The following is an 8,028-nucleotide window of genomic DNA, read 5'->3' on the forward strand; positions in this document are numbered from 1 at the left end:
ATCAACATATATAGTGACATAAACCACAGAGGATCCCATAGATTTTGAAAACAAAGAGTGATCATTTTGGGAACTTATGTACCCTCATGTTTTGAGAGTTGTGGAAACACTACTAGAAAAAACACCTTTAATGACACGCAATGTGTGTCATAAAAGGTTACATATGACACGCAAATGTGTGTTAATGATAGCCCAGTCATAAATGAAAGATGACACCATCCGCGTGTCATGTTTTATGACACGCGCTTATGACACCCATTTACGACACACATTTATGACAACCATTTACGACACACATTTATGCTTGTCATGGTTTTTGATGTTTTAAAAAAATTATATATATATATATGTATATGTATGTATTTATATTATAAATATACATACATATATATATATATATATATAATATAAATACATATATACACGTGTACATATACACACACACACGCACACTTAAAGGTGTTAAGTTGGTATTTCATAGGTTCTACCGGGAGCCGAACCCAGGTCACTGGATTCAAAGTCCAGAGTGCTAACCACTACACCATAGAACCGGATATGATACCTTTGCACTTGAATATGTAAATCGATCATAGTAGCTAATACATACCTGATCAACACCCAATTTATGCCTTTGAAGTAAATTGTTTTGCTCTTCTTCAAAAACCTCATAATCAGCCAATTTCTTCTTCGGAACATTACACCTTCATCAAGGATGGATTTTTGTTATCACTTTTTGTAGTCTTTTTTAAAAAGAACTAGAATTTGTGACCTGCGCATTGCACCATTACGATGATATGCAAGACTTTTGTTATTCGGCTTCGTATTGGGATACATAAAAGTTACATGTGTTAGTATATTTAAGCATTGTTATTAGGCTACGATGTTGTAGTTGTACAAAAATCAAGTTATCAGAATATGAACATCAATTTCGTGTTACCAGCCTACTTCACTGTTTTTTAACAAAACTTTTGCTAAAAGAAGACGCGCATCATATGTCCATCCTTTTTAGGCAGAATACAAAATGTCATTGTCTTGTGCATTATTTATTTACCTTCATATTATGTTACCAGAAAGCCCTGCTTCCGGTGCGCATATAATGTATATATGTGTGAATCCTCGGGTGGGCAAAAGTGAAATTGCACTAATTTTGACGTTATTTTACTAATCTCGTGAAAATAACGTTAAAAGTGACGGAATGTTAATCAGGCATCATGTGATGGTGTTGATAGCCGAAAGACAGGTACATGCACCAATCGGTCGGTGTGCCGATGGTTGATTGTTATGTGCCTTATGTCCAAGGCTTGATGCAAAACTACTATTGAGCCGGGGGTCTCACCGGAAGCAGCCTCTCTATTCCTAAGGGGTAGAGGTAAGGCTGTCTATATCTTACCCTAGCTTTGCTTTTGGTGGGATATACTGAGTACGATGATGATGATGTATATTATGTTACCAGAAGAGGTTGCCGATGTTGTCTTACTTCTTGAGCTTTTTGACCGGATCCTCTATAAAGTGAAATTTAATCAGTTACTAATACATGTAAAGTGACTAAAAACCACTACAGGACAATAGCAATCGAAATTTAAATTGGTATGCATTGAATAGTTGTTACTAAAAGCTTTATTATTTGTATGGCTGTGCAACGGGTATGACCCGAACAGGAACTGCTTTATGATTTCTTAAACCCGGAACCAAACCTATTACAAATGGGTCAGTCCGGGTCTTGAAACCGGTTATGCAGAAACAGTTCCGGGTCTACATGCAAAAACTGTTTTCATTATTTTATGCAAAATAGTTGGCTTTCTTGGAACCCTTTGGCCCACTTAGTTGGCTGGACCACCAAAAAAGACAAAAACTAAAGCTTGCATATATATTTTGTTAATCCAATCAACACCTAAAAGGAAAATAATGAGAAGAGTTCAAGGTTGTATAAACCATGCACATCATATTAGTAGCAGATACTAACCTAATACAACAAATACAACTACTAATACAACCAATTAGATACACATACTATTGATTCTATTTGCATGTAAATTGCGTTCAAGTCTATAAAGCATGATTTATACAAAAAAACATATTATTAGGCACGATTTATACATGAACTAAACAGATTATAATCATAATTTGTACAAAAAATACTTGAAATTCCATCCAAATGATTTTACATGAACAGATTATTATCATAATATATATTACATGTATTAATGTATTATAAATTACAGACATACATGTAACCTATACCGCTATATGTTCATCGAGAATATATGATTGTAAAAGTAAAAGGTTTGAGAAAGGGAGAAAACCTTGGAACATCTTGAAGCTCCAACTAAACATTGAGAAGCTCCTCCAGAAGATCCTTTTCAGAGTCAAAATGCCCGACGATGAGAGCCTTTTCCTCTTCTCCTTCCCTACCTATTTTGAGATATTAAACAAACTGGTATAACAAATTGAATTGAAGTAACTAAGTTTAAAAAACATATCTAAATCAAAACATAGAGCAAAAACAAACATTTAGTTTCAGCTTTGATACAATCAAATAAGCTGAATATCATATCTTACAAATCAAAATACAGTCAAACATATAATAAGTTCCAATCAATTTTGATAAAAATAAAAAAGAACTTACATCATCATGATCCTCTTCCTCTTCAACTTTATCTAAAAAAATTGAATATGAACCGTAAACTTTAAAATTGGTTCAAAATTGGTACCGAATGTAAATCAAGTAAATTATGAAAAAAAAAACACTTACATCTAATTGATTGTGAAACCCACTGCAGCTACGCCTTAACCCTATTTGCGGCAAGAAATCATTCATGACAGAGTAACTAAATGGAGCTCCTGGAGACGGTGGCAGAAGAAGCGGCGCATGGAACTCAGTGCTGGTGGGTGAAGGGTGTATGAATTCCTCAGCCATGGTATTTAATTCGACAACATTTTAGCCAAATCCCTCGTATGGCGGCATCATGGCGGCTCTGGGACCTTCAATCGAAACTAGGAAACAAAATCTATGGCTTATGGAAATGAGTACCAAAGTTCACTTCTCGTTGACGTGTCACCCACAGACAGTCGGAGATGGAAAGACGGAGTTGTTCGATGGAGAGATGTAGGAGGGAGATAAGCCTAATTTTATTATTAACCCAGCCGGGTGTTAGAGAACATATACATATTTAAAATCCAAAAGATGACACGCTAAGTTTATTAAATAATATAATTTTATTTCTTTTAATCTTTTATGACACTAAACAGATGACAGTTATAAATGCATGTCATTGTTTCTTTAAATTTAATAAAAGATGACAGTTTTTTTATGACACACGTTTTTGCATGTCATAAATTACTGCGTGTCATTGTACGCATGTTTTAAGCCTATTTTTCTAGTAGTGAAAATTTTCCATACCATTGCCGAGATGCTTGTTATAAGTCGTATAAAGACTTTTGAAGCTTAAGCACTTGATTATTTGGAAGCTCCATACCAGGCGGTGAATGCATGTAAATTTCCTCATCTAAATCCCCATGAAGAAAAAGCATTATTAACATCAAGTTGAAAAGGGGGCCAACTTCTTTTGGTAGCAACAGCAACAAGACTACGAATGGTGGTCATTTTGACAACAGGGGAAAAAGTCTCATTATAATCAATCCCTTCCTTTTGAGTATCTCCTCTGACCACCAATCTTGCTTTACAACGTTCAACAGTGCCATCAGCTCGGTGTTAACTTTAAACACCCATTTACTCTTGATAGCCTTTTTTACAGGAGGAAGATCAACAACAGCCCAAGTATTAGTGTTTTCAAGAGCTTGAAACTCTGCTTTCATAGCATCTTGCCATTCAGGAATAGTAGCAGCCTCTTTATATGATTTAGGCTCATGTAAACCTGAAATTGTTGTGGTGAGAGATTGACTAGAACGAATGAGATGAGACGAAGAACAAGGCATGGAAGAAGAACAAGAATTAGTCACAGTATGAAAGCAATGATGGGACGAATTAGAATGATTACAAACATAATCATTCAAATAAGAAGGAGGAACCGAAGTCCTGGATGACCTTTTAACATGTGGATAATCAAAAGGAGGAACAGAAGGAAAAGAATGACTGGAATCGGGAGTGGTATGAGAATCAGGAGTGTTATGAGAAGTGGAAGCAGGGGAAGGATCATCAAAAAATTGATTGATCACATCAATTGATGGAAAAACAAAGCGTTGTTTAGAGTTAGTGATCGAAGGAAATAAAGCTTTAAAGAAAATGATATCTCTTGAAATGATGACCTTATTTGTGTCAAGATCATATAAATGGTAAGCCTTTCTACTAAGAGGCTATCCCAGAAAAAGACAAGGAAAAGCCCTTGGTTTGAATTTGTTCCTTCCATGACTTAAAGTAGAAGCATAAGCAAGGCAACCAAAAGACTTCATGTGAGCATAAGAAGGAAGTTTTCCTGTCAAAACCTCATATGGGGTTTTATTGTTAAGAATTTAAGTGGGGAAACGATTGATTAAATGTGTTGTTGTCAAAACACAGTCACCCCAAAACTGAACAGGAAGTTTATATTGAGACATTAAAGCTCTCGATGTTTCAAGCAAATGTTTATGCTTTCGCTCAACAATACCATTTTGTTGAGGGGCAGCAACACAAGTTGTCTGGTGAATAATGCCTTTCCTTAATAAGTAAGCATATTGAACTAGCCCAGTCCCTACTTTCAAAAGCATTACTAGACCGAATGCGTTTGACAGTGGTGCCAAATTTATTGCTAACCATTTTAATAAAAGATTGAAGAATAGGAAAAGCATTACTTTTAGTGGAAAGCAAATGTGTCCAAGTGGTTCTGCTAAAATTATCCACAATGGTTAAAAAATACCGAAAACCATTATAAATAGCTGTATGATAAGGCCCCCAAACATCAATATAAATTAGCTCAAAAACTTTGCTAGTAGCTGTGGAGCTTATGGGAAATGGCAATTTATGTTGTCTTGCCTTGGGACAAATATCACAATGCTCGATAGATTTGAAAGAAGAATTAGAAATGAAAGATAATTGTTTCAATTTGTAAACTGGCAAATGTCGTAGACGATTATGCCAAGTCTCAACAGTTACAGCAGAATTACAAGGTTTATTAAAAAGAAAAGAATTATCAACAAAATTCTTGGTGGCTTCAAGAAGATAAAGACAATTGAGCATTTCACCAAGAACCAGATGACTCTTTAGAAAAAGGCCCTGTAAAACACAATTGTGTTTAGAGAAATGAACAGTACATTCAGTACATAACATAATCTTGAAACAGAAAGAAGATTATTTTTAAAATGTGGTACCAAAAGAACTTTAGACAAAGAAAGTTTATCAGTTAAAGGAACAATTCCATACTGATGAACAGTAACACTGGTACCATTAGGAAGAGTGATGAAAATAGGATTTTGCAGAAAGGAAACGCTTGAAACAAATTTTTATCATGACACATATGATCATTTGCACCAGTGTCAATGATCCATTTTGAAGAAGATTTAGAAGAATTACAAGACATGATACCTCAGAAAGAGTCATGGTTGATGGTTGAAGCGTGTTAGTAGCAAAAGTATTAGAAGTTCTAGGTTAGAGTTTGTTTTGCAGCAACAATACCATTAAGTCATGATACTGTTGTTGAGTGATTTCTTATTGATCAAAATGTTTTTTTTATCACTTTGTCCTTGTTCTTCAGCTTGTAACACTTGTTCACGGAATGCCCATTTCTTTTACAATGAGTACACACCAAAGTTCTTTTATTTTCACCAGTTCCACCACTGACCGGCCCTCTAGTATTAGCATGCATAGAAGCAGAGGATGCGGTGAAATCAGTGGTGGTGGTGTGAATTTCTCGTTGTTTTTCATCTTGAATCAATATCCCATATGCACGATCAGTAGAGGGGAAAGGCTGCATCATTAGAATGTTACTTCTAATCATGTTATAGCTTGGATTCAGTCCAACAAGAAACTGAATTAGCCTTTGATCTTCCTTACGTTTGGCAAAATCATGTGAGGCTCCACATGTGCAAGAAGGAATGGAATTAACAGCATTCAATTCATTCCAGTTCGATTTCATTTTAGCAAAATAAGTAGCAATATCACTACTTCCTGGGAGATTTGACACAAATTTTTCTGAAGCTGATAAACTCTAGCACCGTTTGCTTGGCCATATCTAGAGTTCAGCTCATTCCATAGATCTTGAGCTGTTTCAGCATCGAGAACACTATCACGAATGTCGTGATTGAGAGTGTTGAGAATCCAAGAAATAACCATATCATTGCATCTCTGCCAATATGCAAGGTACGGTTGAGTAGCTGGCATGAGGACAGTGTTATTGATGAAGCCTAATTTTTTCTTAGCTAAAAGAGCAATACTCATTGCTCGTTTCCAGGCTCCAAAACCATTCCCATCAAAGAATTTTGAAACAAGTATCATGCCTGGATGATCGGATGGATGAAGGTAAAGAGGATTAGATGAATCAATTGTGAGATTTTGAACAAAGGAAGTGTTAGGGACTTCAATTTAGGATAACACGAACAAAGAATGAAACGAAAAGGACTTATGCGCTAAATGACAAAAGCCAGAAGACTTATGCGTCGCATATGTTATGCGGCGCATATGTTGGATATGAAGACATATACGCTAAAAGATGTGCGCTAGAAGGAAAACTTATACGGTGCAAAAGAGAGTTTAGACTAGGATTGATTTTGACATTATGAATTGAAGTTTTGTGGATGAAACTTAGTAGGGTTGGACACAGATATATAAGGAAAGATTAAAGAAAAATTGAAGGAATTTGGACGATGAAAACACCGAGAAAATGACAAAAGAAATGAAAATAAGGTGTTTATGGAAGAAGCGATATGAAAACCAGCTGAAATGAAGAAACAACCTGAATATATTGATCAAAGGATCAAGAATCCAGAAAAAAAAAATAGCTGATAAAGAAAGATAAGTGACGTAGGCTGTCATGGTCTACTCAAAAACAAATTAATTAAAGACTTAAATACCTATAACTAGTACGGGTAAATAAGGTCGTCTCCACAGGGACTTAAGGAATGTGCAAATTTATTTAATTTATAACTAATTATTTAGTCTACGCGGACAGACGATGTCAAGCGGTTTTTAGAAAAAGATTTAATTAAAACTAATGATTACTTAAAAAGATTTGTAAACAATATTAATTAAAAGTATTCATTCTAGGTTCGGGTTATGTGTTCCATACGTCAATCACAGATTCTTTAGTCTTTGGTTTTATAATAATTGCTAGTCCTACGGTTTGATTTATGATGACAAACGATACCCTAACCGAATTATTGACACAAATGCACCCGGACACCACAATTACCAATTCTATGTCTAAGATGATTAACCCAATGATAAGGTTTGATGATTCTAGTTCAATGACACAAGAGCTTAAACCCTAAATGTTGATGAACAACCAAACAAACTGATGTAACACAAAGTTTACATCTTATTGCATCAAATTACCTTCATATTTATCCCGAACTTCATGCAAATTCATTGTTCTAGGTACTTATTTGAGTTATTTGTGAATTTGCAGGTCCGCCCGCCCGACCAAGAAAACATGAAAAGGGGGCGTTTCGGGGACAAAATAAGCATTCTGCCAGACCTGCACGACCATGCTTGCCAGTGCACTTGCCAGTGCCAGACCTGCACGACCATGCTTGCCAGTGCCGACCCCGCACGACCATGCTTGCCAGTGCCGGAGCCAGTGCTGCAAGAATTCAAAAGTGCACGACCGTGCATGGTCGTGCGGATGCCCGTGCATGACCTGCACGGCCGTGCGGGCCCGTGCCGATGATCGTGCCAGAACAGAGAAATCTGACTTTTTGGTCAGATTAAAGCCAATGGTTGACTTTCCACAAATAGGCACGATCGTGCAAGCCCGTGCAAGTGCCCGTGCCAGACGTCCAGACAACATATATACACATCCATTATCCTCATTTTCGTGAGTGGAGTCTTGGGGATTTTCTCTCAATCAAGTGCAGCAATTTTAGGGGATTCTTGGAGGC

At 36.2% G+C, this 8,028-nt stretch overlaps 1 non-coding gene across 1 annotated transcript; it reads right to left on the reverse strand.

Annotated features, from left to right (window-relative positions):
- Positions 1 to 479: 479 nt before the first annotated feature.
- Positions 480 to 551, reverse strand: TRNAQ-UUG (transfer RNA glutamine (anticodon UUG)). The gene has a single exon. It is a non-coding gene; the product is annotated as a tRNA-Gln (tRNA).
- Positions 552 to 8,028: the final 7,477 nt, after the last annotated feature.

The sequence above is a fragment of the Bidens hawaiensis genome, unplaced genomic scaffold, assembly GCF_021521415.1.
Source record: "Bidens hawaiensis isolate Kalapana, Puna unplaced genomic scaffold, B.hawaiensis_p1.1 tig00052359_1, whole genome shotgun sequence".
NCBI classification, from domain to species: Eukaryota; Viridiplantae; Streptophyta; class Magnoliopsida; order Asterales; family Asteraceae; genus Bidens; species Bidens hawaiensis.